We start from the raw sequence: 8,847 nt of genomic DNA, 5'->3' as shown, positions 1-8,847 counted from the left end.
GATCCCATGTAGACAAGAGAGCTACGAGATAAATTGGCTAGGTCACATGGGTGGTACTGAGTGTTCACCATGTGTACAAGAGAGCCGAACTATATGATGGGTGGAGCTATGTGCTGAAACCACCAAGTATCGAGGATTGATCCGAAGTGTTCAATGGGAGACTCTCTATGTATTGCTTTGTGAGTTTTGTGATGAATAAGTGCAGGAACTTGGTTATGTGAATGATGTGTTCATTAAGTGACCAGGATGTTGTAGCACCCCAAACCCGGCCCAGAAGTTATGGCCGGATCCGGCATGCCACATCAAAAACATTAAAAAAAATTTCCATTCTAAGTCCAGAAAATCGTACTTGATGTTCAAAAGATTAATTCATTAAGGGTTAAGGTGAATGGAAGCTGTGCACCAGGTAGGAAACCGAAAAAGAGGAGGTAAGTCCATCGGACTGCTTAAGTACCAAACTCCCTTCGAATCCAATCCTAGACATGCAAACCGCCATTGCCATACCTTAACGTCATGTATATTTCTAGGAAACCAATTTGATTAAGTCCTTTTTAGGAAAAGTGATTAATTTTGGAAAATATCTTCATTACGGAAGCTTTGTTTGTTTTCGTGTTATTTTGAAATCCATTACTGTTTTTGAAAACGCGCCCTAAAGCTATCCAATTTCAACAGTTAAATATAAATATTACCTATCTTAATAAAACATATAAAAACCATCAAAAATAAATAAGCGGCCTTAAAAACCATCAAAAATAAATAAGCGGCCTTATTACATTTAAAAGCCTAAAACCTCAAACGTAATTAAAAGGATGTCTAGTTCACCAGAAGAAAATCAAACTTTCAGAACGGGTGGCCACTCCGAATTCCCTCACAGCTCCAAGCCCACTATGGTTGGGGATTTCCTGCGTGGATGAAAATAAAAAGGGGTGAGTTTGGGGAAACTCAGTGTGTAAATTAATCCAACCATAGCCTATATTAGCTCAAACCACAGAAATAGAATAAGTTGGCCTTAGCCCAGAACAGAATTCAGAATAAAGCCCATAGGCCCATAACAGAACAGAACAGATATTACATGTTTATGCAGAAACCCAACCATATCCAACCGTATACACCCCCGTACCAACCTTACACCGTGTGGGGAGACAACTCGACCCACCCAACCGCTACACACCACAGAATTTGCAGCATGGCTGCCAAAACAAATAATGTGACAGAGTCACCAGATACAGATAATCGTGGCAGAGCCACCAGAACAGATATATGTGGCAGAGCCACAAGATCAGATATTTGTGGCATAGCCACCAGAACACTTCCTCCATAATATAACCCATGTCCCCATGCAATAGATATATAATCATGGCATACATCATATAGAATCAGATCGTCATGCTTTTCAGTCAAAATTAACCCTAGGGGTATAACGGTAATTTTGCACCTAGGGGTATAACAGTAATTTTCCATACATAGAGGTATTATAGTAATTTAGCTACTTTTAGGGTTTTCATGCATATCCTAACTATTTACGTACTATCAGAACACTTACCGCGCATACTTACCGAATTGGGCCCGTTGGCCCATGAACCCGATCTTTGGCCCATTAAGTCCAAATTATCAAAATGTACGAAATCACGCGTACCGAATTTTCGGCATTTCGGCTTTTCTGCTTTTGCCAATCTAGTCTATGAGAGGGTGTCAGTTACACACCTGTTTGCGACGATATGCTGACGAGATCCACACACGAACCGCCTACAATTGGATTACTAACACGTTAATCTAACTATTCAAATACAAACTACGTATTAACCCCTTACAATATTCAGCCAACCACACCTATAGATCATAGTAAGCATATAAGAAATCAATAAGCAACCCATTAACAAATTTTTGTCAATGTTTACCACATAATCATAATTTCACTGCAAGTTGTCTTCCTGAGCAACAGTCACTAAATCATTTATAACTGGAGCTACGAAACTCCAAATCAAGTGCTGTTAATATTTCCTGAAAATAGACTCATATATCTTATATCCATAAAATTTTCATAATTTTTGGTTTGACCAATCAATACCAGATTTTTCTCAAAGTTTCGCATGTTTCACTGTTTGACTAATCTGACCACTCTTCATTACGAATCAAATTTCTTATTGTACAAAATTCAAAATATGTTCTCGTTTATTCCATTTGAAACTAGACTCATTAAGCTTTAATTACATAATTTATGCAGCTTCTAACTCATCTCCCACAATTTATGGTGATTTTCCAAAGTCACATTACTGCTGCTGTCCCAAGCAGATTTATTACCAAATCACTCTTTCACACATAACTTGCATGCATATATATTTTTTTAAACATGTATATCACCAATCAATCATCACATATCTATGATTTTACTTAAGTATAATCTCCATTTCATCATTTTAAAGCACAACATATTAGCCAATTTTTCCCCTTAGCATCTAAGCACATGCATGCTCATTTGTTTGGCTCAACTTCACATATCTTCCATTTTTCATCAAAAGAACATGAAACAACAACCATTTCCTTCATTTTAATTCATGACCAAATGCTCACAACACAACCAAAAACCGAAATATGCTTCAAGAGTTAAGGTAGAATCAAGAAGAACTCATGAACCTCAAAATAGAAGCAAGGTACCAAGAACTTACCTTCAATTTTCCTCCTCCTAATGACCGAATACTCGAGAGCTTTCTCCTCTCCTTTCTCTTCTCTAACTTTCAGCTATGATGAACAAAGATGGACAAAACTTTGTTCTTTTCACCCCTTTTTCTTTTAATAAAACTTCATATTCCATCCATTTAATTCTTTAATACAAAAGACATGAAATTCTTATCATGAAACATTTACCTAACCCATTATCATGAAACATTTACCTAACCCATTATCATGGAACATTTACCTAACCTATTATCATGGAACATTTACCTAACCTTTTATCAATTTGTATCAATTTGTACCATAAATTATGGATATCAAGTGTACATTTTGTCTACAACAACATGATGGCTGGCCACTTCATGTAAAATGGGAGGTTTGTAATGCAAATCCTCCTATTTTGCACTCCTATTTATTTGGCCACTTCAATTTAGCCTATAGCATTTTCAAACATTTTCACATAGGTCCTATTTCATAATTTCACTCCATTTTTCTTATGGAACAAAAATTAACTAAAATTACCGGGTTCTATCTTAAGCTTGGGCCTTCTAGAGGCCCACTGACATAATTAAACCTATGCCAACATTCACAGGATTCCCGAAAATTGGGGCGTTACAACTCTACCCTCCTTAAAGAAATTTTGTCCTCGAAATTTACCTAATCTAAACAGATGAGGGTATTGCTGTTGCATCGTGTCTTCTAGCTCCCAAACTCAGAAGTTTCCCCTTCCTTAACTTGTTGAAAACGAGCGACCAAAGACTCATCGTTCAACTGTTTTTCCTTAATCTGGTCCACCCAGGTTGGCCTTACTTGCAATTCAGCCAACAAACTGCCATCATCATACAGACTCAAACGAGCAAACATTGCTCTCAGATCAGATACGATTCTACGACTTAAAGCATCGGCTACTACATTAGCCTTGCCTGGGTGATACTCGATCGAAATTGGGGCGTTACAGATGTGGTAAGGTTATAAACAAGTAAGTTATACACGAGGATGATTTCATGGTGACCTTGTGATCATGGGCCTATACTTGTGATGTATGAAATGTGGTGAAAATGATTTGTGATATGTATGTTAAAATGAGGTTAATACAAAGAAAGTGTGAAAGAGTGAATTAGCAATAAAACTGTTTTAGACAGTAGTAGTGATGTGATTTTGAAAAATCACCAAAAATAGTATAAATTGAATCAGAGACTGAATGAGATATAAAATTAAAGCTTAATGAGTCTATTTTCATATAAAATAAACAGAGAAAGAAAAGGAGTTCTATATTTTGAGATATTTATGTTTTTGTGAGACTGGTTCAGAATGATTACGTGATCCCCTGTTCTGACTTTGGAAAATCACAAAAAATTGGATAAAAATAATTAGAGGCTTAAACTTATATTTTTAAAATCCATAATGAGTATATTTTTAGGATAAATCAACAAGAGCATTATCCGAGTTCTGTACTGTGAGATAATTAATTTTTAGTGAAGAGAGGTCAAAACTGTCAGAAAGTGAAACAGGGGAAATTTTAATGAATAAACTGTACTAATTTGCTAAACCAAAAATTATAAAAATTTTATGGTGGAAATATATATGATTCTAGTTTCAAGGGAAATTTACGGATATTAATTTTGAGCTCTGTAGCTTAAATTATAAATACGTAAGTGACTATGACTCGTGTGGACAGTTTGATGTGAGCATTTATTTGTAAATTGTGAAATCGTACTTACAAGAATGCTATATACATTAAGGATATGGAATGCAGAGGAGGAGAAGGAGGACAATAAATATATGTGGAACACATGGAAACTATGGTATATGAAATATTGATATAATGAAATAAATGATATGTGTTTATAAGAAAACAGAAAGAGAATGATATGTATCATGACATGTATATATATATATATATGACTAGTCTCAATGTAATGCTTGTTGGGTATAGAGTTGAATTGAAATGTTTCAGGCAAACATGTTATTTTGCGCATCTGAATTGTGGTATTTTATAAAGATATGATCTAGTTTTAAATATGAATGCTTGATGATTAAACTGAAGATATTTGGTAAGATGATAATCTTGGTATAAATTTATAAGTGGTACTATAATAAACAAGGTAAAATGAGTATGAGAGACACATGTATGATGACATACAAATGCTATGTTTGTGGTTTAATTGAGAATATTTAATCATTAAATGAATACTATGTTATATGCTTTTGATTTTGTATAAGTGTGTAAGAGATTAAGGTTGACCAAAGCTTGGAAAATAGCCTAGGTATATTCCACACAGGCAGAGACACGACCATATGTCTCAGCCGTGTATGGAACACGACTTTGGGACACGGGCGTGTGGATCCTTAAAGCATGAAATTTCCAAGATTTTCGTAAGTTCTCGGTTTAGTCCCGAACCCTTTCTAAAGTATGTTTTGGGCTTTGTAGACTCAAATAAGGGACTATGTGTAAGTGAATGAACGTTTTGAAATATGAATGAAATTTTATGGCCCTTATTTTAGTTTAATGTTTGTATGTTTGTCCGGTAATGCCTCGTACCTTATCCCGGCCTCGGGTACGGGTAAGGGGTGTTACACAAATTTTCTTGTAATGCATCTTGTATCCAATGACAACGAACACCAATGTGTTTTTTTAAAGTGATAGGCTAAATTTTTAGCTAAAAAATAGCACTTTGATTATCACATTTGAGGACATACTTTTTTTTGCTTATAGCCCAATTCTAACAGAAAATTTTTCACCTATAACATCTCTTTGCACGCTTTAGTTGCTGCAATGTATTTTGTTTCAGTGGTTGATAATGCCATACATTTTTGGAGTTTTGACTTCCAATAAATAACTCCTCCTGAAAAAAAAGTCACATACCCTGATGTTGAGTTTCTTGAGTCAACATCTCCAGCCATATACACATCCGTGTACCTTCTCACTTTTGGCTTCCCTTTTCCAAAGCACAAACATCTCTTTGATGTGTCACGTAGATACTAAAAAATTCATTTCACAACCTCCCAATGGAGATTGGAGAGGAACCAACTCACTATTCCAACAACATGGGCAATGTCAGGTCATGTACAGATAATGGCATACATAAGACTCCTAATTGTAGATGAATATGAGACATTTTCCATTTCTTCTTTCTTTTTCTCACTTGTAGGACTTTGCCTACTACTAAACTTGAAATGTCTAACAAGTGGAACACTATCTGGCTTGGACTTGTGCATGTCGAATCTCTGAAGATCTTTCTCGATGTATTGTTCTTGAGATAGCCATAATAACTTCTTGGAATGATTTCTAATGATATTAATTCCAGGGATTTGTTTTATTGGGCCTAAATCTTTCATGGCAAAGGAATTGCTTAAGGCCTTCTTAAGAGCTTCATTTTTCTTCTTATCTTGCCCAATAGTTAACATATTATCAACATAAAGCAATAGTATAATAAAATCTCCACTATCATACCTTTTCACAAAGACACAACGATTAGTATGGGTTTTATTAAACTGATGCTGAGTCATAAAAGAATCAAACTTCTTGTACTGCCGTTGTAGTGCTTGTTTAAGACCATAAAGGCTCTTTTTGAGTTGGCACACTAATTTTTCTTTTCCTAGAACTTTAAACTCTCCTCTTCTAAATCACCATGGAGAAATGTCATTTTCACATAAATTTGTTCAATGTTTAAGTCTAGACTAGCAACTAGACCAAATATAACTTGAGTAGATGAAATCTTGATCACAGGAGAAAAAATTTCTTTGAAATCAATTCCTTTTTTAGATTGTAGCCTTTGACAAAAATTCTAGGCTTGTACTCAGGCTTCTTGTTGTTCTCTTTAGTTTTGAGTTTGTGTACCCCTTTATTTTTTAAAACACGTCTTCCTATGGGTAACTTCACAAGATCATAAGTCTAGTTTTCAAAACACGTCTTCTTATGGGTAACTTCCTCATGTCGTGATGTTGATCCTATTAATATGAAATTTTTACAATTCGCTCCTGGTTCATTCTCGGGTTAAACATAAAGCTTTTGTAAACTTCTATAAGACCCAAGAATGATTATTTATTGTATTGTTTGTTTATAATCCATATGTTTCTATGCTTGATGATGTGAATTGTATTAAAATTGATCATAGTTGCTCCAGTAATAAATGTTGCACCTTATTGCTGGGACTCGATGATTGAGTCGGGTATAGGGTGTTACAAATGAGATATCAATAAAGCAAATCGATCTCTTCTATTAATTGGGCAGCCATTCAAAATGTTAGCCCTATTAAGGAACAAGGTTTCAAATGATATTTTTGTATTGGAAAAGATACTAGTTTTAGGTGGGATAATTGGCTTGGCAAAGGGTCGCTAAGTCATCTAATCCATGACTTACAGCCCCTTGAGGAAATGGCATTATCATTTAAAGAGGCTCGCTCGACGTTATAGGACCACCATGGCTATATAGTCTCCATTTCCATTCCAATTGAGATCATTGATAAAATTGAAACCATACCTATCATGATTGTCGAAGATCAAAGTTATGTTCTTTGCAAGAATTTTCCAAGAACTAGTTGTAACACCCCTAACCCGTATCTATCATCGAAATAGGATTACAGAGCATTACCAAACTTATTTCACAAACGAACATACATTTCTCATACAATTATCAATTTCAAATACAAGTCATTCATAAACAATCACATTGTCCCTAATATGAGCCTATGAGGCCCAAAACATGCTTTAAAAGTGGTTTGGGACTAAACTGATATTTCAAGAAGTTTTGGGAACACTTTGAAAATTTTAAAAAATAAAGGGGACACACACCCGTGTAGCCCAGCCGTGTGTCTCACATGACCAAAGACACACCCATGTCAAAGGCCATGTGGACATTCGAAATGGGATCACATGACCGTGTCCTAGCCCGTGTCTGACCTCGTGTAACTCTCTAACTTGGGTCACACGGCCAACACACACGACCGTGTGCCATTCAAAATGGCCTCACACGCCCGTGTGCTGGCTGTCTACTAGGCCATGCCAAACATGTAGGGTATACTAAACCAAACATGTAGGGTATACTAACTTAAGCCACACGGCCAAGTCACACACTTGTGTGCTGGGCCGTGTGGAGTATACTGACTTGATTTCTAATTAAACACCAAGAGACACACGACCGTTGATAAACCATAATTTATACATATTTCTTTCCCATTCTTAGCACATTTTATGGATGATTTTTCCTTAAAATTGGTGAATTCGATGCTCCTAAAGCCTTAATTTTATGTTTTATACTTAGGTGACCATAGGAAAGTGAAAGGAATGAGAAACGAGCCAAAAACGGAGAAAATGGGCCAACATACGAAATCAACACTGCTTGAACTTCCTCACACGGGCAGACCACACGGCCGTGTCCCTTTGGCAAGGTCAAAGTACGATTTACACGGGTAGATCACATACCCGTGCCCATTTAACAGCCTTGACAACGGCCTTAAGCAATCGCACACAAGCGTGTCCCTACCGAGCCCAAGTTTAGTCCAATTTGGAAAAAGGCCACTTTTGAGGGCTCTTAGGCATTTCAAAGCCTATAAATACACCCTAAAGGAGGAGAAAAAGGGGGCATGGAGAGGAGGAAGCAAGGAATTGCTTAAGGGAAGCCGCTCGATCCAGCTCAGAAGACGGATTCACCATCAATACTGAAAATCTCCCTTCAAATTCCCTCAGGAGTTTTGGGCTTTCTTATGTTTTGTTATTTTTATTCTTTTGAGATGTTTTCTTTCATACTAAAACCCCTAAATACCTAAGGAGGATGAAACCTAAGACGGATCTTGTTATTATTATCTGAATTGTATGATAAATATTTGACTTGTTCTTGATTATGTGTTCTTAATTATTATTTTGATATTCCAGGATATTGATTCAAGTTAAGCTCTTATTCAGAGGAGGAATAGACCCTGTCTAAGAGTAAATTTTTCATAATTAAGCGGAGTTGGTTGCGTACCTAGAGATAGGGTGACAAGATTTTTCTGGATTACGGTGAAACCTAATAAAGGAATCCGTAGATTGAGTTAATGCAACCCTAGGGCGTTAATTAGAAAGAGATTTCAATTATTCAAACTAGGGTTAGACGTTGTTAGTCTCGAGTGAGATAATAATATAACTTAGGGATCTCTACGGAACAAGTTGAATGAATAAATCATCCGATTTAGA

Source organism: Gossypium hirsutum, chromosome A03 (genome assembly GCF_007990345.1).
Source record: "Gossypium hirsutum isolate 1008001.06 chromosome A03, Gossypium_hirsutum_v2.1, whole genome shotgun sequence".
NCBI classification, from domain to species: Eukaryota; Viridiplantae; Streptophyta; class Magnoliopsida; order Malvales; family Malvaceae; genus Gossypium; species Gossypium hirsutum.
Note: the sequence above shows the minus strand (reverse complement) of the source record.